Below are 21,766 nucleotides of genomic sequence, written 5' to 3'. Positions count from 1 at the left end.
GCGAGCTGCAGCCCTACAGGGTGAGACCATCAAAGGTGGCGTCATTCACATGCAGTGCGTTTTCGGAACGGACAGGCTCGTTGGTCTAGGGGTATGATTCCTGCTTCGGGTGCAGGAGGTCCCGGGTTCAAATCCCGGACGAGCCCTTGCGTTTTGTACAACGGTGTGGTAACAAATCGCATGGCGGCGGCTGTTTCGCGCATTTCCAGGCCTCCAAGTCAGCGCTAAAATCCGACAACCAGTTCTGAAACAGTTTCATGTTTCATTTGAGCCATGTGCACCCTGCTGGTGGAACGTTTGAAGTTGATTTAAGTGGTCACTGCAGAGATCGTAGCAAGTGTCTTGCTGAGTGCGACGGAAACGGGTTTCCGCCCGCAATCGAACCAGGGACCTTCTGCGTGTTAGGCACGGCGCCTGGGCTCGGCGGCAGCTGCTGCTCTTTCTTTCCTTACGAGATACCGTCGATTCGCGCAGTCGTTATTGCAAAAGATGTCACCAAAGGCAATCGCTTCGTTAGCGGCACGGTGCCTGGGCTCGGCGGCAGCTCTGCATGGAGGCACCAGCAGCCCAGCCAATCCGCCGCCGGCACCGGCGCGCCGCAGCGCAAGAAGCCGGCGCCCGCCCTGCAATGCCCCCCGTCGTTGCATATTCCACCCGCCTTATATCCTCCCCATGTCTGACTCACTACCCTAAATGACACTGCGGTCGACGTGCTTTTTACTATCGCTTTTGGAAGAACCAATGCGCATATTCTAGTGTCGAACCGGTATTGCAAATTTGGATTAAGCAAAAATTTATTGTGTGGTCGAGCGACACCCTCGGCTCGCTCTTCCTACATGATCGCTTCTTGCGAGGAATAATTACTAGCGCGCCGATGGCTTCAGAGTTGGTCTTCTCGAAGTTTTGCTTCCGCACTGCATTCCGCAATCTTTTCGTTATGAGCTTCGGTTTCCCGACTTTCTAGTGTTTAGTGCGTTTGGCTTCTCTTAACCCTTAGCCACCGCTTGCCGAAATTTCCACGCTGTCATATGTCGATCTGCAGAGCTCAATGAAGGCATCGCGGCCATTCCTGAGCTCATGGAACGGCCGAATCTGTAGTTGTTTCCAGATCTCTCCCACACAACGGCCTCCCAGTAGCTTGGATTACAGGAGTACGCCACTACTCCCAGCCGCAGATTCACCTTTGAAAGGAGAATGACATGAGCTACGCGCAACTCCGATTGTTTTTTTGTTGTGTCTGGCCTACTTTGAAAGACTTTGTAGTCGATTTACTTACTACTATCGCTGTTGGAAACCAGGATACCACACAGTATTCTAGAGACGATCAGGCAATGAAAATTTAGAATAAGTAAAACAGTATCAAAAGAATTTGTGTGGTGGAGCAGCACATGCAATTTATGCTTCCTAGATAATCGTTACTGCATAGAATAATTCTTTTGTCTGCGGCGTCTTCAGTATCCGTCTTGTGGAAATTTTACTTGCAGTATATTGTGCAATCTTTTCGTTATGAGTTGGTGCTTGGTTTCCCGATGTTCTTTTGTTTAGTGCATTCGCCTTCTCTTAACCCTGAGAAACCACATACCGAAACTGAAGCACTGCCGGCTGTTCATAAGCAGTGTTCGATGAAGTTATTTCCCTTTTTATTCGTTGCCTTTAATATTCTTCTCATCATTGGTGAGTGCTGCCTGCAGAAAGCGTTTATCTTGCGAATTCACGTGAAAGTGTGTGTTCCCTGTGAGGTCCACTACTTGGGATTAACTTGACTGCTCCAGGCAGGTGGCTCGTTGGTCTAGGGGTATGATTCCTGCTTTGGGTGCAGGAGGTCCCGGGTTCAAATCCCGGACGAGCCCTGCCATTTTGACCGTGCTGAAGAGTAGGTGGAACTCAGCCCCGGTTGCAGCTCCTCAATGAAGAGTAGACGCCTGTTATAGCACGTGGATATAACAAGAATGCGGCACCAGTAAAGTACGTAGGTGGAATTCGGTAGAAACGCAGACGGTAATTTTGCATGCAACGGAAAGCAAGGTTGTCTTTGCGGAATATGTGCACCGTGAGTGGAGATTCAGCTTAACTGTGCGACAGTCTACCCTCATCTTACTAACGACGGCAACAACAAAGGTGTGGTGGCATGTAAGATTGAGAGTGGCTAAGAGTTTCTCATTATTAGTTAGCATCACACTTTGACAGAGCTGTGACAAGGCGAGTAGGGTGAGCTCAGGAAAGCCAGTAGCAAGCGCACTTGAAGTAGCCCTGAAGAACCGGATTATAAATTTTGCCAGCCATAATGGAGCTAGGGGCGTTCCCAGTTACCAAATACCGGTGCAATAAGAGAGCAACAGTATTTGACAGTAAAATGACGCCCTATCCGTCTAGCATACGACATTGCTTGTCTCTGCATACGCGGACGTGAGGTCATCTCGGAATGAAATCCGAAATATAGATTAAAATTGTTGTGTTCCCGCCCGGGATCTAACCGGGGACCTTCTGCGTGTAAAGCAGACGTGATAACCGCTACACCACGGAAACGACGGTTCTTTTCGTGTACCACCCGGAGACTCGTAATAGCAACAGTTTTTCTTCTGTGTTAGAAAGGGCATCGGCTACGAGCTCCCTCCGATTCGTGAAGTTCCTATAGTAAAAGACGTCGATGAAAACAATCCAACCGCGACAGACAGGGAGAACGCTGGGCGAGCTGCAGCCCTACAGGGTGAGACCATCAAAGGTGGCGTCATTCACATGCAGTGCGTTTTCGGAACGGACAGGCTCGTTGGTCTAGGGGTATGATTCCTGCTTCGGGTGCAGGAGGTCCCGGGTTCAAATCCCGGACGAGCCCTTGCGTTTTGTACAACGGTGTGGTAACAAATCGCATGGCGGCGGCTGTTTCGCGCATTTCCAGGCCTCCAAGTCAGCGCTAAAATCCGACAACCAGTTCTGAAACAGTTTCATGTTTCATTTGAGCCATGTGCACCCTGCTGGTGGAACGTTTGAAGTTGATTTAAGTGGTCACTGCAGAGATCGTAGCAAGTGTCTTGCTGAGTGCGACGGAAACGGGTTTCCGCCCGCAATCGAACCAGGGACCTTCTGCGTGTTAGGCACGGCGCCTGGGCTCGGCGGCAGCTGCTGCTCTTTCTTTCCTTACGAGATACCGTCGATTCGCGCAGTCGTTATTGCAAAAGATGTCACCAAAGGCAATCGCTTCGTTAGCGGCACGGTGCCTGGGCTCGGCGGCAGCTCTGCATGGAGGCACCAGCAGCCCAGCCAATCCGCCGCCGGCACCGGCGCGCCGCAGCGCAAGAAGCCGGCGCCCGCCCTGCAATGCCCCCCGTCGTTGCATATTCCACCCGCCTTATATCCTCCCCATGTCTGACTCACTACCCTAAATGACACTGCGGTCGACGTGCTTTTTACTATCGCTTTTGGAAGAACCAATGCGCATATTCTAGTGTCGAACCGGTATTGCAAATTTGGATTAAGCAAAAATTTATTGTGTGGTCGAGCGACACCCTCGGCTCGCTCTTCCTACATGATCGCTTCTTGCGAGGAATAATTACTAGCGCGCCGATGGCTTCAGAGTTGGTCTTCTCGAAGTTTTGCTTCCGCACTGCATTCCGCAATCTTTTCGTTATGAGCTTCGGTTTCCCGACTTTCTAGTGTTTAGTGCGTTTGGCTTCTCTTAACCCTTAGCCACCGCTTGCCGAAATTTCCACGCTGTCATATGTCGATCTGCAGAGCTCAATGAAGGCATCGCGGCCATTCCTGAGCTCATGGAACGGCCGAATCTGTAGTTGTTTCCAGATCTCTCCCACACAACGGCCTCCCAGTAGCTTGGATTACAGGAGTACGCCACTACTCCCAGCCGCAGATTCACCTTTGAAAGCAGAATGACATGAGCTACGCGCAACTCCGATTGTTTTTTTGTTGTGTCTGGCCTACTTTGAAAGACTTTGTAGTCGATTTACTTACTACTATCGCTGTTGGAAACCAGGATACCACACAGTATTCTAGAGACGATCAGGCAATGAAAATTTAGAATAAGTAAAACAGTATCAAAAGAATTTGTGTGGTGGAGCAGCACATGCAATTTATGCTTCCTAGATAATCGTTACTGCATAGAATAATTCTTTTGTCTGCGGCGTCTTCAGTATCCGTCTTGTGGAAATTTTACTTGCAGTATATTGTGCAATCTTTTCGTTATGAGTTGGTGCTTGGTTTCCCGATGTTCTTTTGTTTAGTGCATTCGCCTTCTCTTAACCCTGAGAAACCACATACCGAAACTGAAGCACTGCCGGCTGTTCATAAGCAGTGTTCGATGAAGTTATTTCCCTTTTTATTCGTTGCCTTTAATATTCTTCTCATCATTGGTGAGTGCTGCCTGCAGAAAGCGTTTATCTTGCGAATTCACGTGAAAGTGTGTGTTCCCTGTGAGGTCCACTACTTGGGATTAACTTGACTGCTCCAGGCAGGTGGCTCGTTGGTCTAGGGGTATGATTCCTGCTTTGGGTGCAGGAGGTCCCGGGTTCAAATCCCGGACGAGCCCTGCCATTTTGACCGTGCTGAAGAGTAGGTGGAACTCAGCCCCGGTTGCAGCTCCTCAATGAAGAGTAGACGCCTGTTATAGCACGTGGATATAACAAGAATGCGGCACCAGTAAAGTACGTAGGTGGAATTCGGTAGAAACGCAGACGGTAATTTTGCATGCAACGGAAAGCAAGGTTGTCTTTGCGGAATATGTGCACCGTGAGTGGAGATTCAGCTTAACTGTGCGACAGTCTACCCTCATCTTACTAACGACGGCAACAACAAAGGTGTGGTGGCATGTAAGATTGAGAGTGGCTAAGAGTTTCTCATTATTAGTTAGCATCACACTTTGACAGAGCTGTGACAAGGCGAGTAGGGTGAGCTCAGGAAAGCCAGTAGCAAGCGCACTTGAAGTAGCCCTGAAGAACCGGATTATAAATTTTGCCAGCCATAATGGAGCTAGGGGCGTTCCCAGTTACCAAATACCGGTGCAATAAGAGAGCAACAGTATTTGACAGTAAAATGACGCCCTATCCGTCTAGCATACGACATTGCTTGTCTCTGCATACGCGGACGTGAGGTCATCTCGGAATGAAATCCGAAATATAGATTAAAATTGTTGTGTTCCCGCCCGGGATCGAACCGGGGACCTTCTGCGTGTAAAGCAGACGTGATAACCGCTACACCACGGAAACGACGGTTCTTTTCGTGTACCACCCGGAGACTCGTAATAGCAACAGTTTTTCTTCTGTGTTAGAAAGGGCATCGGCTACGAGCTCCCTCCGATTCGTGAAGTTCCTATAGTAAAAGACGTCGATGAAAACAATCCAACCGCGACAGACAGGGAGAACGCTGGGCGAGCTGCAGCCCTACAGGGTGAGACCATCAAAGGTGGCGTCATTCACATGCAGTGCGTTTTCGGAACGGACAGGCTCGTTGGTCTAGGGGTATGATTCCTGCTTCGGGTGCAGGAGGTCCCGGGTTCAAATCCCGGACGAGCCCTTGCGTTTTGTACAACGGTGTGGTAACAAATCGCATGGCGGCGGCTGTTTCGCGCATTTCCAGGCCTCCAAGTCAGCGCTAAAATCCGACAACCAGTTCTGAAACAGTTTCATGTTTCATTTGAGCCATGTGCACCCTGCTGGTGGAACGTTTGAAGTTGATTTAAGTGGTCACTGCAGAGATCGTAGCAAGTGTCTTGCTGAGTGCGACGGAAACGGGTTTCCGCCCGCAATCGAACCAGGGACCTTCTGCGTGTTAGGCACGGCGCCTGGGCTCGGCGGCAGCTGCTGCTCTTTCTTTCCTTACGAGATACCGTCGATTCGCGCAGTCGTTATTGCAAAAGATGTCACCAAAGGCAATCGCTTCGTTAGCGGCACGGTGCCTGGGCTCGGCGGCAGCTCTACATGGAGGCACCAGCAGCCCAGCCAATCCGCCGCCGGCACCGGCGCGCCGCAGCGCAAGAAGCCGGCGCCCGCCCTGCAATGCCCCCCGTCGTTGCATATTCCACCCGCCTTATATCCTCCCCATGTCTGACTCACTACCCTAAATGACACTGCGGTCGACGTGCTTTTTACTATCGCTTTTGGAAGAACCAATGCGCATATTCTAGTGTCGAACCGGTATTGCAAATTTGGATTAAGCAAAAATTTATTGTGTGGTCGAGCGACACCCTCGGCTCGCTCTTCCTACATGATCGCTTCTTGCGAGGAATAATTACTAGCGCGCCGATGGCTTCAGAGTTGGTCTTCTCGAAGTTTTGCTTCCGCACTGCATTCCGCAATCTTTTCGTTATGAGCTTCGGTTTCCCGACTTTCTAGTGTTTAGTGCGTTTGGCTTCTCTTAACCCTTAGCCACCGCTTGCCGAAATTTCCACGCTGTCATATGTCGATCTGCAGAGCTCAATGAAGGCATCGCGGCCATTCCTGAGCTCATGGAACGGCCGAATCTGTAGTTGTTTCCAGATCTCTCCCACACAACGGCCTCCCAGTAGCTTGGATTACAGGAGTACGCCACTACTCCCAGCCGCAGATTCACCTTTGAAAGCAGAATGACATGAGCTACGCGCAACTCCGATTGTTTTTTTGTTGTGTCTGGCCTACTTTGAAAGACTTTGTAGTCGATTTACTTACTACTATCGCTGTTGGAAACCAGGATACCACACAGTATTCTAGAGACGATCAGGCAATGAAAATTTAGAATAAGTAAAACAGTATCAAAAGAATTTGTGTGGTGGAGCAGCACATGCAATTTATGCTTCCTAGATAATCGTTACTGCATAGAATAATTCTTTTGTCTGCGGCGTCTTCAGTATCCGTCTTGTGGAAATTTTACTTGCAGTATATTGTGCAATCTTTTCGTTATGAGTTGGTGCTTGGTTTCCCGATGTTCTTTTGTTTAGTGCATTCGCCTTCTCTTAACCCTGAGAAACCACATACCGAAACTGAAGCACTGCCGGCTGTTCATAAGCAGTGTTCGATGAAGTTATTTCCCTTTTTATTCGTTGCCTTTAATATTCTTCTCATCATTGGTGAGTGCTGCCTGCAGAAAGCGTTTATCTTGCGAATTCACGTGAAAGTGTGTGTTCCCTGTGAGGTCCACTACTTGGGATTAACTTGACTGCTCCAGGCAGGTGGCTCGTTGGTCTAGGGGTATGATTCCTGCTTTGGGTGCAGGAGGTCCCGGGTTCAAATCCCGGACGAGCCCTGCCATTTTGACCGTGCTGAAGAGTAGGTGGAACTCAGCCCCGGTTGCAGCTCCTCAATGAAGAGTAGACGCCTGTTATAGCACGTGGATATAACAAGAATGCGGCACCAGTAAAGTACGTAGGTGGAATTCGGTAGAAACGCAGACGGTAATTTTGCATGCAACGGAAAGCAAGGTTGTCTTTGCGGAATATGTGCACCGTGAGTGGAGATTCAGCTTAACTGTGCGACAGTCTACCCTCATCTTACTAACGACGGCAACAACAAAGGTGTGGTGGCATGTAAGATTGAGAGTGGCTAAGAGTTTCTCATTATTAGTTAGCATCACACTTTGACAGAGCTGTGACAAGGCGAGTAGGGTGAGCTCAGGAAAGCCAGTAGCAAGCGCACTTGAAGTAGCCCTGAAGAACCGGATTATAAATTTTGCCAGCCATAATGGAGCTAGGGGCGTTCCCAGTTACCAAATACCGGTGCAATAAGAGAGCAACAGTATTTGACAGTAAAATGACGCCCTATCCGTCTAGCATACGACATTGCTTGTCTCTGCATACGCGGACGTGAGGTCATCTCGGAATGAAATCCGAAATATAGATTAAAATTGTTGTGTTCCCGCCCGGGATCGAACCGGGGACCTTCTGCGTGTAAAGCAGACGTGATAACCGCTACACCACGGAAACGACGGTTCTTTTCGTGTACCACCCGGAGACTCGTAATAGCAACAGTTTTTCTTCTGTGTTAGAAAGGGCATCGGCTACGAGCTCCCTCCGATTCGTGAAGTTCCTATAGTAAAAGACGTCGATGAAAACAATCCAACCGCGACAGACAGGGAGAACGCTGGGCGAGCTGCAGCCCTACAGGGTGAGACCATCAAAGGTGGCGTCATTCACATGCAGTGCGTTTTCGGAACGGACAGGCTCGTTGGTCTAGGGGTATGATTCCTGCTTCGGGTGCAGGAGGTCCCGCGTTCAAATCCCGGACGAGCCCTTGCGTTTTGTACAACGGTGTGGTAACAAATCGCATGGCGGCGGCTGTTTCGCGCATTTCCAGGCCTCCAAGTCAGCGCTAAAATCCGACAACCAGTTCTGAAACAGTTTCATGTTTCATTTGAGCCATGTGCACCCTGCTGGTGGAACGTTTGAAGTTGATTTAAGTGGTCACTGCAGAGATCGTAGCAAGTGTCTTGCTGAGTGCGACGGAAACGGGTTTCCGCCCGCAATCGAACCAGGGACCTTCTGCGTGTTAGGCACGGCGCCTGGGCTCGGCGGCAGCTGCTGCTCTTTCTTTCCTTACGAGATACCGTCGATTCGCGCAGTCGTTATTGCAAAAGATGTCACCAAAGGCAATCGCTTCGTTAGCGGCACGGTGCCTGGGCTCGGCGGCAGCTCTACATGGAGGCACCAGCAGCCCAGCCAATCCGCCGCCGGCACCGGCGCGCCGCAGCGCAAGAAGCCGGCGCCCGCCCTGCAATGCCCCCCGTCGTTGCATATTCCACCCGCCTTATATCCTCCCCATGTCTGACTCACTACCCTAAATGACACTGCGGTCGACGTGCTTTTTACTATCGCTTTTGGAAGAACCAATGCGCATATTCTAGTGTCGAACCGGTATTGCAAATTTGGATTAAGCAAAAATTTATTGTGTGGTCGAGCGACACCCTCGGCTCGCTCTTCCTACATGATCGCTTCTTGCGAGGAATAATTACTAGCGCGCCGATGGCTTCAGAGTTGGTCTTCTCGAAGTTTTGCTTCCGCACTGCATTCCGCAATCTTTTCGTTATGAGCTTCGGTTTCCCGACTTTCTAGTGTTTAGTGCGTTTGGCTTCTCTTAACCCTTAGCCACCGCTTGCCGAAATTTCCACGCTGTCATATGTCGATCTGCAGAGCTCAATGAAGGCATCGCGGCCATTCCTGAGCTCATGGAACGGCCGAATCTGTAGTTGTTTCCAGATCTCTCCCACACAACGGCCTCCCAGTAGCTTGGATTACAGGAGTACGCCACTACTCCCAGCCGCAGATTCACCTTTGAAAGCAGAATGACATGAGCTACGCGCAACTCCGATTGTTTTTTTGTTGTGTCTGGCCTACTTTGAAAGACTTTGTAGTCGATTTACTTACTACTATCGCTGTTGGAAACCAGGATACCACACAGTATTCTAGAGACGATCAGGCAATGAAAATTTAGAATAAGTAAAACAGTATCAAAAGAATTTGTGTGGTGGAGCAGCACATGCAATTTATGCTTCCTAGATAATCGTTACTGCATAGAATAATTCTTTTGTCTGCGGCGTCTTCAGTATCCGTCTTGTGGAAATTTTACTTGCAGTATATTGTGCAATCTTTTCGTTATGAGTTGGTGCTTGGTTTCCCGATGTTCTTTTGTTTAGTGCATTCGCCTTCTCTTAACCCTGAGAAACCACATACCGAAACTGAAGCACTGCCGGCTGTTCATAAGCAGTGTTCGATGAAGTTATTTCCCTTTTTATTCGTTGCCTTTAATATTCTTCTCATCATTGGTGAGTGCTGCCTGCAGAAAGCGTTTATCTTGCGAATTCACGTGAAAGTGTGTGTTCCCTGTGAGGTCCACTACTTGGGATTAACTTGACTGCTCCAGGCAGGTGGCTCGTTGGTCTAGGGGTATGATTCCTGCTTTGGGTGCAGGAGGTCCCGGGTTCAAATCCCGGACGAGCCCTGCCATTTTGACCGTGCTGAAGAGTAGGTGGAACTCAGCCCCGGTTGCAGCTCCTCAATGAAGAGTAGACGCCTGTTATAGCACGTGGATATAACAAGAATGCGGCACCAGTAAAGTACGTAGGTGGAATTCGGTAGAAACGCAGACGGTAATTTTGCATGCAACGGAAAGCAAGGTTGTCTTTGCGGAATATGTGCACCGTGAGTGGAGATTCAGCTTAACTGTGCGACAGTCTACCCTCATCTTACTAACGACGGCAACAACAAAGGTGTGGTGGCATGTAAGATTGAGAGTGGCTAAGAGTTTCTCATTATTAGTTAGCATCACACTTTGACAGAGCTGTGACAAGGCGAGTAGGGTGAGCTCAGGAAAGCCAGTAGCAAGCGCACTTGAAGTAGCCCTGAAGAACCGGATTATAAATTTTGCCAGCCATAATGGAGCTAGGGGCGTTCCCAGTTACCAAATACCGGTGCAATAAGAGAGCAACAGTATTTGACAGTAAAATGACGCCCTATCCGTCTAGCATACGACATTGCTTGTCTCTGCATACGCGGACGTGAGGTCATCTCGGAATGAAATCCGAAATATAGATTAAAATTGTTGTGTTCCCGCCCGGGATCGAACCGGGGACCTTCTGCGTGTAAAGCAGACGTGATAACCGCTACACCACGGAAACGACGGTTCTTTTCGTGTACCACCCGGAGACTCGTAATAGCAACAGTTTTTCTTCTGTGTTAGAAAGGGCATCGGCTACGAGCTCCCTCCGATTCGTGAAGTTCCTATAGTAAAAGACGTCGATGAAAACAATCCAACCGCGACAGACAGGGAGAACGCTGGGCGAGCTGCAGCCCTACAGGGTGAGACCATCAAAGGTGGCGTCATTCACATGCAGTGCGTTTTCGGAACGGACAGGCTCGTTGGTCTAGGGGTATGATTCCTGCTTCGGGTGCAGGAGGTCCCGGGTTCAAATCCCGGACGAGCCCTTGCGTTTTGTACAACGGTGTGGTAACAAATCGCATGGCGGCGGCTGTTTCGCGCATTTCCAGGCCTCCAAGTCAGCGCTAAAATCCGACAACCAGTTCTGAAACAGTTTCATGTTTCATTTGAGCCATGTGCACCCTGCTGGTGGAACGTTTGAAGTTGATTTAAGTGGTCACTGCAGAGATCGTAGCAAGTGTCTTGCTGAGTGCGACGGAAACGGGTTTCCGCCCGCAATCGAACCAGGGACCTTCTGCGTGTTAGGCACGGCGCCTGGGCTCGGCGGCAGCTGCTGCTCTTTCTTTCCTTACGAGATACCGTCGATTCGCGCAGTCGTTATTGCAAAAGATGTCACCAAAGGCAATCGCTTCGTTAGCGGCACGGTGCCTGGGCTCGGCGGCAGCTCTACATGGAGGCACCAGCAGCCCAGCCAATCCGCCGCCGGCACCGGCGCGCCGCAGCGCAAGAAGCCGGCGCCCGCCCTGCAATGCCCCCCGTCGTTGCATATTCCACCCGCCTTATATCCTCCCCATGTCTGACTCACTACCCTAAATGACACTGCGGTCGACGTGCTTTTTACTATCGCTTTTGGAAGAACCAATGCGCATATTCTAGTGTCGAACCGGTATTGCAAATTTGGATTAAGCAAAAATTTATTGTGTGGTCGAGCGACACCCTCGGCTCGCTCTTCCTACATGATCGCTTCTTGCGAGGAATAATTACTAGCGCGCCGATGGCTTCAGAGTTGGTCTTCTCGAAGTTTTGCTTCCGCACTGCATTCCGCAATCTTTTCGTTATGAGCTTCGGTTTCCCGACTTTCTAGTGTTTAGTGCGTTTGGCTTCTCTTAACCCTTAGCCACCGCTTGCCGAAATTTCCACGCTGTCATATGTCGATCTGCAGAGCTCAATGAAGGCATCGCGGCCATTCCTGAGCTCATGGAACGGCCGAATCTGTAGTTGTTTCCAGATCTCTCCCACACAACGGCCTCCCAGTAGCTTGGATTACAGGAGTACGCCACTACTCCCAGCCGCAGATTCACCTTTGAAAGCAGAATGACATGAGCTACGCGCAACTCCGATTGTTTTTTTGTTGTGTCTGGCCTACTTTGAAAGACTTTGTAGTCGATTTACTTACTACTATCGCTGTTGGAAACCAGGATACCACACAGTATTCTAGAGACGATCAGGCAATGAAAATTTAGAATAAGTAAAACAGTATCAAAAGAATTTGTGTGGTGGAGCAGCACATGCAATTTATGCTTCCTAGATAATCGTTACTGCATAGAATAATTCTTTTGTCTGCGGCGTCTTCAGTATCCGTCTTGTGGAAATTTTACTTGCAGTATATTGTGCAATCTTTTCGTTATGAGTTGGTGCTTGGTTTCCCGATGTTCTTTTGTTTAGTGCATTCGCCTTCTCTTAACCCTGAGAAACCACATACCGAAACTGAAGCACTGCCGGCTGTTCATAAGCAGTGTTCGATGAAGTTATTTCCCTTTTTATTCGTTGCCTTTAATATTCTTCTCATCATTGGTGAGTGCTGCCTGCAGAAAGCGTTTATCTTGCGAATTCACGTGAAAGTGTGTGTTCCCTGTGAGGTCCACTACTTGGGATTAACTTGACTGCTCCAGGCAGGTGGCTCGTTGGTCTAGGGGTATGATTCCTGCTTTGGGTGCAGGAGGTCCCGGGTTCAAATCCCGGACGAGCCCTGCCATTTTGACCGTGCTGAAGAGTAGGTGGAACTCAGCCCCGGTTGCAGCTCCTCAATGAAGAGTAGACGCCTGTTATAGCACGTGGATATAACAAGAATGCGGCACCAGTAAAGTACGTAGGTGGAATTCGGTAGAAACGCAGACGGTAATTTTGCATGCAACGGAAAGCAAGGTTGTCTTTGCGGAATATGTGCACCGTGAGTGGAGATTCAGCTTAACTGTGCGACAGTCTACCCTCATCTTACTAACGACGGCAACAACAAAGGTGTGGTGGCATGTAAGATTGAGAGTGGCTAAGAGTTTCTCATTATTAGTTAGCATCACACTTTGACAGAGCTGTGACAAGGCGAGTAGGGTGAGCTCAGGAAAGCCAGTAGCAAGCGCACTTGAAGTAGCCCTGAAGAACCGGATTATAAATTTTGCCAGCCATAATGGAGCTAGGGGCGTTCCCAGTTACCAAATACCGGTGCAATAAGAGAGCAACAGTATTTGACAGTAAAATGACGCCCTATCCGTCTAGCATACGACATTGCTTGTCTCTGCATACGCGGACGTGAGGTCATCTCGGAATGAAATCCGAAATATAGATTAAAATTGTTGTGTTCCCGCCCGGGATCGAACCGGCGACCTTCTGCGTGTAAAGCAGACGTGATAACCGCTACACCACGGAAACGACGGTTCTTTTCGTGTACCACCCGGAGACTCGTAATAGCAACAGTTTTTCTTCTGTGTTAGAAAGGGCATCGGCTACGAGCTCCCTCCGATTCGTGAAGTTCCTATAGTAAAAGACGTCGATGAAAACAATCCAACCGCGACAGACAGGGAGAACGCTGGGCGAGCTGCAGCCCTACAGGGTGAGACCATCAAAGGTGGCGTCATTCACATGCAGTGCGTTTTCGGAACGGACAGGCTCGTTGGTCTAGGGGTATGATTCCTGCTTCGGGTGCAGGAGGTCCCGGGTTCAAATCCCGGACGAGCCCTTGCGTTTTGTACAACGGTGTGGTAACAAATCGCATGGCGGCGGCTGTTTCGCGCATTTCCAGGCCTCCAAGTCAGCGCTAAAATCCGACAACCAGTTCTGAAACAGTTTCATGTTTCATTTGAGCCATGTGCACCCTGCTGGTGGAACGTTTGAAGTTGATTTAAGTGGTCACTGCAGAGATCGTAGCAAGTGTCTTGCTGAGTGCGACGGAAACGGGTTTCCGCCCGCAATCGAACCAGGGACCTTCTGCGTGTTAGGCACGGCGCCTGGGCTCGGCGGCAGCTGCTGCTCTTTCTTTCCTTACGAGATACCGTCGATTCGCGCAGTCGTTATTGCAAAAGATGTCACCAAAGGCAATCGCTTCGTTAGCGGCACGGTGCCTGGGCTCGGCGGCAGCTCTACATGGAGGCACCAGCAGCCCAGCCAATCCGCCGCCGGCACCGGCGCGCCGCAGCGCAAGAAGCCGGCGCCCGCCCTGCAATGCCCCCCGTCGTTGCATATTCCACCCGCCTTATATCCTCCCCATGTCTGACTCACTACCCTAAATGACACTGCGGTCGACGTGCTTTTTACTATCGCTTTTGGAAGAACCAATGCGCATATTCTAGTGTCGAACCGGTATTGCAAATTTGGATTAAGCAAAAATTTATTGTGTGGTCGAGCGACACCCTCGGCTCGCTCTTCCTACATGATCGCTTCTTGCGAGGAATAATTACTAGCGCGCCGATGGCTTCAGAGTTGGTCTTCTCGAAGTTTTGCTTCCGCACTGCATTCCGCAATCTTTTCGTTATGAGCTTCGGTTTCCCGACTTTCTAGTGTTTAGTGCGTTTGGCTTCTCTTAACCCTTAGCCACCGCTTGCCGAAATTTCCACGCTGTCATATGTCGATCTGCAGAGCTCAATGAAGGCATCGCGGCCATTCCTGAGCTCATGGAACGGCCGAATCTGTAGTTGTTTCCAGATCTCTCCCACACAACGGCCTCCCAGTAGCTTGGATTACAGGAGTACGCCACTACTCCCAGCCGCAGATTCACCTTTGAAAGCAGAATGACATGAGCTACGCGCAACTCCGATTGTTTTTTTGTTGTGTCTGGCCTACTTTGAAAGACTTTGTAGTCGATTTACTTACTACTATCGCTGTTGGAAACCAGGATACCACACAGTATTCTAGAGACGATCAGGCAATGAAAATTTAGAATAAGTAAAACAGTATCAAAAGAATTTGTGTGGTGGAGCAGCACATGCAATTTATGCTTCCTAGATAATCGTTACTGCATAGAATAATTCTTTTGTCTGCGGCGTCTTCAGTATCCGTCTTGTGGAAATTTTACTTGCAGTATATTGTGCAATCTTTTCGTTATGAGTTGGTGCTTGGTTTCCCGATGTTCTTTTGTTTAGTGCATTCGCCTTCTCTTAACCCTGAGAAACCACATACCGAAACTGAAGCACTGCCGGCTGTTCATAAGCAGTGTTCGATGAAGTTATTTCCCTTTTTATTCGTTGCCTTTAATATTCTTCTCATCATTGGTGAGTGCTGCCTGCAGAAAGCGTTTATCTTGCGAATTCACGTGAAAGTGTGTGTTCCCTGTGAGGTCCACTACTTGGGATTAACTTGACTGCTCCAGGCAGGTGGCTCGTTGGTCTAGGGGTATGATTCCTGCTTTGGGTGCAGGAGGTCCCGGGTTCAAATCCCGGACGAGCCCTGCCATTTTGACCGTGCTGAAGAGTAGGTGGAACTCAGCCCCGGTTGCAGCTCCTCAATGAAGAGTAGACGCCTGTTATAGCACGTGGATATAACAAGAATGCGGCACCAGTAAAGTACGTAGGTGGAATTCGGTAGAAACGCAGACGGTAATTTTGCATGCAACGGAAAGCAAGGTTGTCTTTGCGGAATATGTGCACCGTGAGTGGAGATTCAGCTTAACTGTGCGACAGTCTACCCTCATCTTACTAACGACGGCAACAACAAAGGTGTGGTGGCATGTAAGATTGAGAGTGGCTAAGAGTTTCTCATTATTAGTTAGCATCACACTTTGACAGAGCTGTGACAAGGCGAGTAGGGTGAGCTCAGGAAAGCCAGTAGCAAGCGCACTTGAAGTAGCCCTGAAGAACCGGATTATAAATTTTGCCAGCCATAATGGAGCTAGGGGCGTTCCCAGTTACCAAATACCGGTGCAATAAGAGAGCAACAGTATTTGACAGTAAAATGACGCCCTATCCGTCTAGCATACGACATTGCTTGTCTCTGCATACGCGGACGTGAGGTCATCTCGGAATGAAATCCGAAATATAGATTAAAATTGTTGTGTTCCCGCCCGGGATCGAACCGGGGACCTTCTGCGTGTAAAGCAGACGTGATAACCGCTACACCACGGAAACGACGGTTCTTTTCGTGTACCACCCGGAGACTCGTAATAGCAACAGTTTTTCTTCTGTGTTAGAAAGGGCATCGGCTACGAGCTCCCTCCGATTCGTGAAGTTCCTATAGTAAAAGACGTCGATGAAAACAATCCAACCGCGACAGACAGGGAGAACGCTGGGCGAGCTGCAGCCCTACAGGGTGAGACCATCAAAGGTGGCGTCATTCACATGCAGTGCGTTTTCGGAACGGACAGGCTCGTTGGTCTAGGGGTATGATTCCTGCTTCGGGTGCAGGAGGTCCCGGGTTCAAATCCCGGACGAGCCCTTGCGTTTTGTACAACGGTGTGGTAACAAATCGCATGGCGGCGGCTGTTTCGCGCATTTCCAGGCCTCCAAGTCAGCGCTAAAATCCGACAACCAGTTCTGAAACAGTTTCATGTTTCATTTGAGCCATGTGCACCCTGCTGGTGGAACGTTTGAAGTTGATTTAAGTGGTCACTGCAGAGATCGTAGCAAGTGTCTTGCTGAGTGCGACGGAAACGGGTTTCCGCCCGCAATCGAACCAGGGACCTTCTGCGTGTTAGGCACGGCGCCTGGGCTCGGCGGCAGCTGCTGCTCTTTCTTTCCTTACGAGATACCGTCGATTCGCGCAGTCGTTATTGCAAAAGATGTCACCAAAGGCAATCGCTTCGTTAGCGGCACGGTGCCTGGGCTCGGCGGCAGCTCTGCATGGAGGCACCAGCAGCCCAGCCAATCCGCCGCCGGCACCGGCGCGCCGCAGCGCAAGAAGCCGGCGCCCGCCCTGCAATGCCCCCCGTCGTTGCATATTCCACCCGCCTTATATCCTCCCCATGTCTGACTCACTACCCTAAATGACACTGCGGTCGACGTGCTTTTTACTATCGCTTTTGGAAGAACCAATGCGCATATTCTAGTGTCGAACCGGTATTGCAAATTTGGATTAAGCAAAAATTTATTGTGTGGTCGAGCGACACCCTCGGCTCGCTCTTCCTACATGATCGCTTCTTGCGAGGAATAATTACTAGCGCGCCGATGGCTTCAGAGTTGGTCTTCTCGAAGTTTTGCTTCCGCACTGCATTCCGCAATCTTTTCGTTATGAGCTTCGGTTTCCCGACTTTCTAGTGTTTAGTGCGTTTGGCTTCTCTTAACCCTTAGCCACCGCTTGCCGAAATTTCCACGCTGTCATATGTCGATCTGCAGAGCTCAATGAAGGCATCGCGGCCATTCCTGAGCTCATGGAACGGCCGAATCTGTAGTTGTTTCCAGATCTCTCCCACACAACGGCCTCCCAGTAGCTTGGATTACAGGAGTACGCCACTACTCCCAGCCGCAGATTCACCTTTGAAAGCAGAATGACATGAGCTACGCGCAACTCCGATTGTTTTTTTGTTGTGTCTGGCCTACTTTGAAAGACTTTGTAGTCGATTTACTTACTACTATCGCTGTTGGAAACCAGGATACCACACAGTATTCTAGAGACGATCAGGCAATGAAAATTTAGAATAAGTAAAACAGTATCAAAAGAATTTGTGTGGTGGAGCAGCACATGCAATTTATGCTTCCTAGATAATCGTTACTGCATAGAATAATTCTTTTGTCTGCGGCGTCTTCAGTATCCGTCTTGTGGAAATTTTACTTGCAGTATATTGTGCAATCTTTTCGTTATGAGTTGGTGCTTGGTTTCCCGATGTTCTTTTGTTTAGTGCATTCGCCTTCTCTTAACCCTGAGAAACCACATACCGAAACTGAAGCACTGCCGGCTGTTCATAAGCAGTGTTCGATGAAGTTATTTCCCTTTTTATTCGTTGCCTTTAATATTCTTCTCATCATTGGTGAGTGCTGCCTGCAGAAAGCGTTTATCTTGCGAATTCACGTGAAAGTGTGTGTTCCCTGTGAGGTCCACTACTTGGGATTAACTTGACTGCTCCAGGCAGGTGGCTCGTTGGTCTAGGGGTATGATTCCTGCTTTGGGTGCAGGAGGTCCCGGGTTCAAATCCCGGACGAGCCCTGCCATTTTGACCGTGCTGAAGAGTAGGTGGAACTCAGCCCCGGTTGCAGCTCCTCAATGAAGAGTAGACGCCTGTTATAGCACGTGGATATAACAAGAATGCGGCACCAGTAAAGTACGTAGGTGGAATTCGGTAGAAACGCAGACGGTAATTTTGCATGCAACGGAAAGCAAGGTTGTCTTTGCGGAATATGTGCACCGTGAGTGGAGATTCAGCTTAACTGTGCGACAGTCTACCCTCATCTTACTAACGACGGCAACAACAAAGGTGTGGTGGCATGTAAGATTGAGAGTGGCTAAGAGTTTCTCATTATTAGTTAGCATCACACTTTGACAGAGCTGTGACAAGGCGAGTAGGGTGAGCTCAGGAAAGCCAGTAGCAAGCGCACTTGAAGTAGCCCTGAAGAACCGGATTATAAATTTTGCCAGCCATAATGGAGCTAGGGGCGTTCCCAGTTACCAAATACCGGTGCAATAAGAGAGCAACAGTATTTGACAGTAAAATGACGCCCTATCCGTCTAGCATACGACATTGCTTGTCTCTGCATACGCGGACGTGAGGTCATCTCGGAATGAAATCCGAAATATAGATTAAAATTGTTGTGTTCCCGCCCGGGATCGAACCGGGGACCTTCTGCGTGTAAAGCAGACGTGATAACCGCTACACCACGGAAACGACGGTTCTTTTCGTGTACCACCCGGAGACTCGTAATAGCAACAGTTTTTCTTCTGTGTTAGAAAGGGCATCGGCTACGAGCTCCCTCCGATTCGTGAAGTTCCTATAGTAAAAGACGTCGATGAAAACAATCCAACCGCGACAGACAGGGAGAACGCTGGGCGAGCTGCAGCCCTACAGGGTGAGACCATCAAAGGTGGCGTCATTCACATGCAGTGCGTTTTCGGAACGGACAGGCTCGTTGGTCTAGGGGTATGATTCCTGCTTCGGGTGCAGGAGGTCCCGGGTTCAAATCCCGGACGAGCCCTTGCGTTTTGTACAACGGTGTGGTAACAAATCGCATGGCGGCGGCTGTTTCGCGCATTTCCAGGCCTCCAAGTCAGCGCTAAAATCCGACAACCAGTTCTGAAACAGTTTCATGTTTCATTTGAGCCATGTGCACCCTGCTGGTGGAACGTTTGAAGTTGATTTAAGTGGTCACTGCAGAGATCGTAGCAAGTGTCTTGCTGAGTGCGACGGAAACGGGTTTCCGCCCGCAATCGAACCAGGGACCTTCTGCGTGTTAGGCACGGCGCCTGGGCTCGGCGGCAGCTGCTGCTCTTTCTTTCCTTACGAGATACCGTCGATTCGCGCAGTCGTTATTGCAAAAGATGTCACCAAAGGCAATCGCTTCGTTAGCGGCACGGTGCCTGGGCTCGGCGGCAGCTCTACATGGAGGCACCAGCAGCCCAGCCAATCCGCCGCCGGCACCGGCGCGCCGCAGCGCAAGAAGCCGGCGCCCGCCCTGCAATGCCCCCCGTCGTTGCATATTCCACCCGCCTTATATCCTCCCCATGTCTGACTCACTACCCTAAATGACACTGCGGTCGACGTGCTTTTTACTATCGCTTTTGGAAGAACCAATGCGCATATTCTAGTGTCGAACCGGTATTGCAAATTTGGATTAAGCAAAAATTTATTGTGTGGTCGAGCGACACCCTCGGCTCGCTCTTCCTACATGATCGCTTCTTGCGAGGAATAATTACTAGCGCGCCGATGGCTTCAGAGTTGGTCTTCTCGAAGTTTTGCTTCCGCACTGCATTCCGCAATCTTTTCGTTATGAGCTTCGGTTTCCCGACTTTCTAGTGTTTAGTGCGTTTGGCTTCTCTTAACCCTTAGCCACCGCTTGCCGAAATTTCCACGCTGTCATATGTCGATCTGCAGAGCTCAATGAAGGCATCGCGGCCATTCCTGAGCTCATGGAACGGCCGAATCTGTAGTTGTTTCCAGATCTCTCCCACACAACGGCCTCCCAGTAGCTTGGATTACAGGAGTACGCCACTACTCCCAGCCGCAGATTCACCTTTGAAAGCAGAATGACATGAGCTACGCGCAACTCCGATTGTTTTTTTGTTGTGTCTGGCCTACTTTGAAAGACTTTGTAGTCGATTTACTTACTACTATCGCTGTTGGAAACCAGGATACCACACAGTATTCTAGAGACGATCAGGCAATGAAAATTTAGAATAAGTAAAACAGTATCAAAAGAATTTGTGTGGTGGAGCAGCACATGCAATTTATGCTTCCTAGATAATCGTTACTGCATAGAATAATTCTTTTGTCTGCGGCGTCTTCAGTATCCGTCTTGTGGAAATTTTACTTGCAGTATATTGTGCAATCTTTTCGTTATGAGTTGGTGCTTGGTTTCCCGATGTTCTTTTGTTTAGTGCATTCGCCTTCTCTTAACCCTGAGAAACCACATACCGAAACTGAAGCACTGCCGGCTGTTCATAAGCAGTGTTCGATGAAGTTATTTCCCTTTTTATTCGTTGCCTTTAATATTCTTCTCATCATTGGTGAGTGCTGCCTGCAGAAAGCGTTTATCTTGCGAATTCACGTGAAAGTGTGTGTTCCCTGTGAGGTCCACTACTTGGGATTAACTTGACTGCTCCAGGCAGGTGGCTCGTTGGTCTAGGGGTATGATTCCTGCTTTGGGTGCAGGAGGTCCCGGGTTCAAATCCCGGACGAGCCCTGCCATTTTGACCGTGCTGAAGAGTAGGTGGAACTCAGCCCCGGTTGCAGCTCCTCAATGAAGAGTAGACGCCTGTTATAGCACGTGGATATAACAAGAATGCGGCACCAGTAAAGTACGTAGGTGGAATTCGGTAGAAACGCAGACGGTAATTTTGCATGCAACGGAAAGCAAGGTTGTCTTTGCGGAATATGTGCACCGTGAGTGGAGATTCAGCTTAACTGTGCGACAGTCTACCCTCATCTTACTAACGACGGCAACAACAAAGGTGTGGTGGCATGTAAGATTGAGAGTGGCTAAGAGTTTCTCATTATTAGTTAGCATCACACTTTGACAGAGCTGTGACAAGGCGAGTAGGGTGAGCTCAGGAAAGCCAGTAGCAAGCGCACTTGAAGTAGCCCTGAAGAACCGGATTATAAATTTTGCCAGCCATAATGGAGCTAGGGGCGTTCCCAGTTACCAAATACCGGTGCAATAAGAGAGCAACAGTATTTGACAGTAAAATGACGCCCTATCCGTCTAGCATACGACATTGCTTGTCTCTGCATACGCGGACGTGAGGTCATCTCGGAATGAAATCCGAAATATAGATTAAAATTGTTGTGTTCCCGCCCGGGATCGAACCGGGGACCTTCTGCGTGTAAAGCAGACGTGATAACCGCTACACCACGGAAACGACGGTTCTTTTCGTGTACCACCCGGAGACTCGTAATAGCAACAGTTTTTCTTCTGTGTTAGAAAGGGCATCGGCTACGAGCTCCCTCCGATTCGTGAAGTTCCTATAGTAAAAGACGTCGATGAAAACAATCCAACCGCGACAGACAGGGAGAACGCTGGGCGAGCTGCAGCCCTACAGGGTGAGACCATCAAAGGTGGCGTCATTCACATGCAGTGCGTTTTCGGAACGGACAGGCTCGTTGGTCTAGGGGTATGATTCCTGCTTCGGGTGCAGGAGGTCCCGGGTTCAAATCCCGGACGAGCCCTTGCGTTTTGTACAACGGTGTGGTAACAAATCGCATGGCGGCGGCTGTTTCGCGCATTTCCAGGCCTCCAAGTCAGCGCTAAAATCCGACAACCAGTTCTGAAACAGTTTCATGTTTCATTTGA

General features: G+C 49.6%; 25 non-coding genes across 25 annotated transcripts; 17 read left to right on the top strand and 8 right to left on the bottom strand.

Moving 5' to 3' along the window:
* The first annotated feature begins 74 nt into the window (after positions 1-74).
* Positions 75-146, top strand: Trnap-cgg (transfer RNA proline (anticodon CGG)). Its single transcript has one exon. It is a non-coding gene; the product is annotated as a tRNA-Pro (tRNA).
* A 1,632-nt stretch (positions 147-1,778) lies between these two features.
* On the top strand, positions 1,779-1,850 carry Trnap-ugg (transfer RNA proline (anticodon UGG)). The gene has a single exon. It is a non-coding gene; the product is annotated as a tRNA-Pro (tRNA).
* Positions 1,851-2,453: 603 nt separating this feature from the next.
* Trnav-uac (transfer RNA valine (anticodon UAC)) lies at positions 2,454-2,526 on the bottom strand. Its single transcript has one exon. It is a non-coding gene; the product is annotated as a tRNA-Val (tRNA).
* A 235-nt stretch (positions 2,527-2,761) lies between these two features.
* Positions 2,762-2,833, top strand: Trnap-cgg (transfer RNA proline (anticodon CGG)). The gene has a single exon. It is a non-coding gene; the product is annotated as a tRNA-Pro (tRNA).
* A 1,632-nt stretch (positions 2,834-4,465) lies between these two features.
* Positions 4,466-4,537, top strand: Trnap-ugg (transfer RNA proline (anticodon UGG)). The gene has a single exon. It is a non-coding gene; the product is annotated as a tRNA-Pro (tRNA).
* A 603-nt stretch (positions 4,538-5,140) lies between these two features.
* On the bottom strand, positions 5,141-5,213 carry Trnav-uac (transfer RNA valine (anticodon UAC)). Its single transcript has one exon. It is a non-coding gene; the product is annotated as a tRNA-Val (tRNA).
* Positions 5,214-5,448: 235 nt separating this feature from the next.
* Positions 5,449-5,520, top strand: Trnap-cgg (transfer RNA proline (anticodon CGG)). Its single transcript has one exon. It is a non-coding gene; the product is annotated as a tRNA-Pro (tRNA).
* A 1,632-nt stretch (positions 5,521-7,152) lies between these two features.
* Trnap-ugg (transfer RNA proline (anticodon UGG)) lies at positions 7,153-7,224 on the top strand. The gene has a single exon. It is a non-coding gene; the product is annotated as a tRNA-Pro (tRNA).
* Positions 7,225-7,827: 603 nt separating this feature from the next.
* Trnav-uac (transfer RNA valine (anticodon UAC)) lies at positions 7,828-7,900 on the bottom strand. Its single transcript has one exon. It is a non-coding gene; the product is annotated as a tRNA-Val (tRNA).
* Positions 7,901-8,135: 235 nt separating this feature from the next.
* Positions 8,136-8,207, top strand: Trnap-cgg (transfer RNA proline (anticodon CGG)). The gene has a single exon. It is a non-coding gene; the product is annotated as a tRNA-Pro (tRNA).
* Positions 8,208-9,839: 1,632 nt separating this feature from the next.
* On the top strand, positions 9,840-9,911 carry Trnap-ugg (transfer RNA proline (anticodon UGG)). Its single transcript has one exon. It is a non-coding gene; the product is annotated as a tRNA-Pro (tRNA).
* Positions 9,912-10,514: 603 nt separating this feature from the next.
* On the bottom strand, positions 10,515-10,587 carry Trnav-uac (transfer RNA valine (anticodon UAC)). The gene has a single exon. It is a non-coding gene; the product is annotated as a tRNA-Val (tRNA).
* Positions 10,588-10,822: 235 nt separating this feature from the next.
* Positions 10,823-10,894, top strand: Trnap-cgg (transfer RNA proline (anticodon CGG)). Its single transcript has one exon. It is a non-coding gene; the product is annotated as a tRNA-Pro (tRNA).
* A 1,632-nt stretch (positions 10,895-12,526) lies between these two features.
* Positions 12,527-12,598, top strand: Trnap-ugg (transfer RNA proline (anticodon UGG)). Its single transcript has one exon. It is a non-coding gene; the product is annotated as a tRNA-Pro (tRNA).
* Positions 12,599-13,201: 603 nt separating this feature from the next.
* Trnav-uac (transfer RNA valine (anticodon UAC)) lies at positions 13,202-13,274 on the bottom strand. The gene has a single exon. It is a non-coding gene; the product is annotated as a tRNA-Val (tRNA).
* A 235-nt stretch (positions 13,275-13,509) lies between these two features.
* On the top strand, positions 13,510-13,581 carry Trnap-cgg (transfer RNA proline (anticodon CGG)). Its single transcript has one exon. It is a non-coding gene; the product is annotated as a tRNA-Pro (tRNA).
* Positions 13,582-15,213: 1,632 nt separating this feature from the next.
* On the top strand, positions 15,214-15,285 carry Trnap-ugg (transfer RNA proline (anticodon UGG)). Its single transcript has one exon. It is a non-coding gene; the product is annotated as a tRNA-Pro (tRNA).
* A 603-nt stretch (positions 15,286-15,888) lies between these two features.
* Trnav-uac (transfer RNA valine (anticodon UAC)) lies at positions 15,889-15,961 on the bottom strand. The gene has a single exon. It is a non-coding gene; the product is annotated as a tRNA-Val (tRNA).
* Positions 15,962-16,196: 235 nt separating this feature from the next.
* Positions 16,197-16,268, top strand: Trnap-cgg (transfer RNA proline (anticodon CGG)). Its single transcript has one exon. It is a non-coding gene; the product is annotated as a tRNA-Pro (tRNA).
* A 1,632-nt stretch (positions 16,269-17,900) lies between these two features.
* Trnap-ugg (transfer RNA proline (anticodon UGG)) lies at positions 17,901-17,972 on the top strand. The gene has a single exon. It is a non-coding gene; the product is annotated as a tRNA-Pro (tRNA).
* Positions 17,973-18,575: 603 nt separating this feature from the next.
* Positions 18,576-18,648, bottom strand: Trnav-uac (transfer RNA valine (anticodon UAC)). The gene has a single exon. It is a non-coding gene; the product is annotated as a tRNA-Val (tRNA).
* A 235-nt stretch (positions 18,649-18,883) lies between these two features.
* Positions 18,884-18,955, top strand: Trnap-cgg (transfer RNA proline (anticodon CGG)). The gene has a single exon. It is a non-coding gene; the product is annotated as a tRNA-Pro (tRNA).
* Positions 18,956-20,587: 1,632 nt separating this feature from the next.
* Trnap-ugg (transfer RNA proline (anticodon UGG)) lies at positions 20,588-20,659 on the top strand. Its single transcript has one exon. It is a non-coding gene; the product is annotated as a tRNA-Pro (tRNA).
* Positions 20,660-21,262: 603 nt separating this feature from the next.
* On the bottom strand, positions 21,263-21,335 carry Trnav-uac (transfer RNA valine (anticodon UAC)). Its single transcript has one exon. It is a non-coding gene; the product is annotated as a tRNA-Val (tRNA).
* Positions 21,336-21,570: 235 nt separating this feature from the next.
* Positions 21,571-21,642, top strand: Trnap-cgg (transfer RNA proline (anticodon CGG)). The gene has a single exon. It is a non-coding gene; the product is annotated as a tRNA-Pro (tRNA).
* Positions 21,643-21,766: the final 124 nt, after the last annotated feature.

Source organism: Schistocerca cancellata, unplaced genomic scaffold (genome assembly GCF_023864275.1).
Source record: "Schistocerca cancellata isolate TAMUIC-IGC-003103 unplaced genomic scaffold, iqSchCanc2.1 HiC_scaffold_659, whole genome shotgun sequence".
In the NCBI taxonomy this organism is placed as follows: Eukaryota; Metazoa; Arthropoda; class Insecta; order Orthoptera; family Acrididae; genus Schistocerca; species Schistocerca cancellata.
This window is presented reverse-complemented; position numbering and strand designations above follow the sequence as displayed.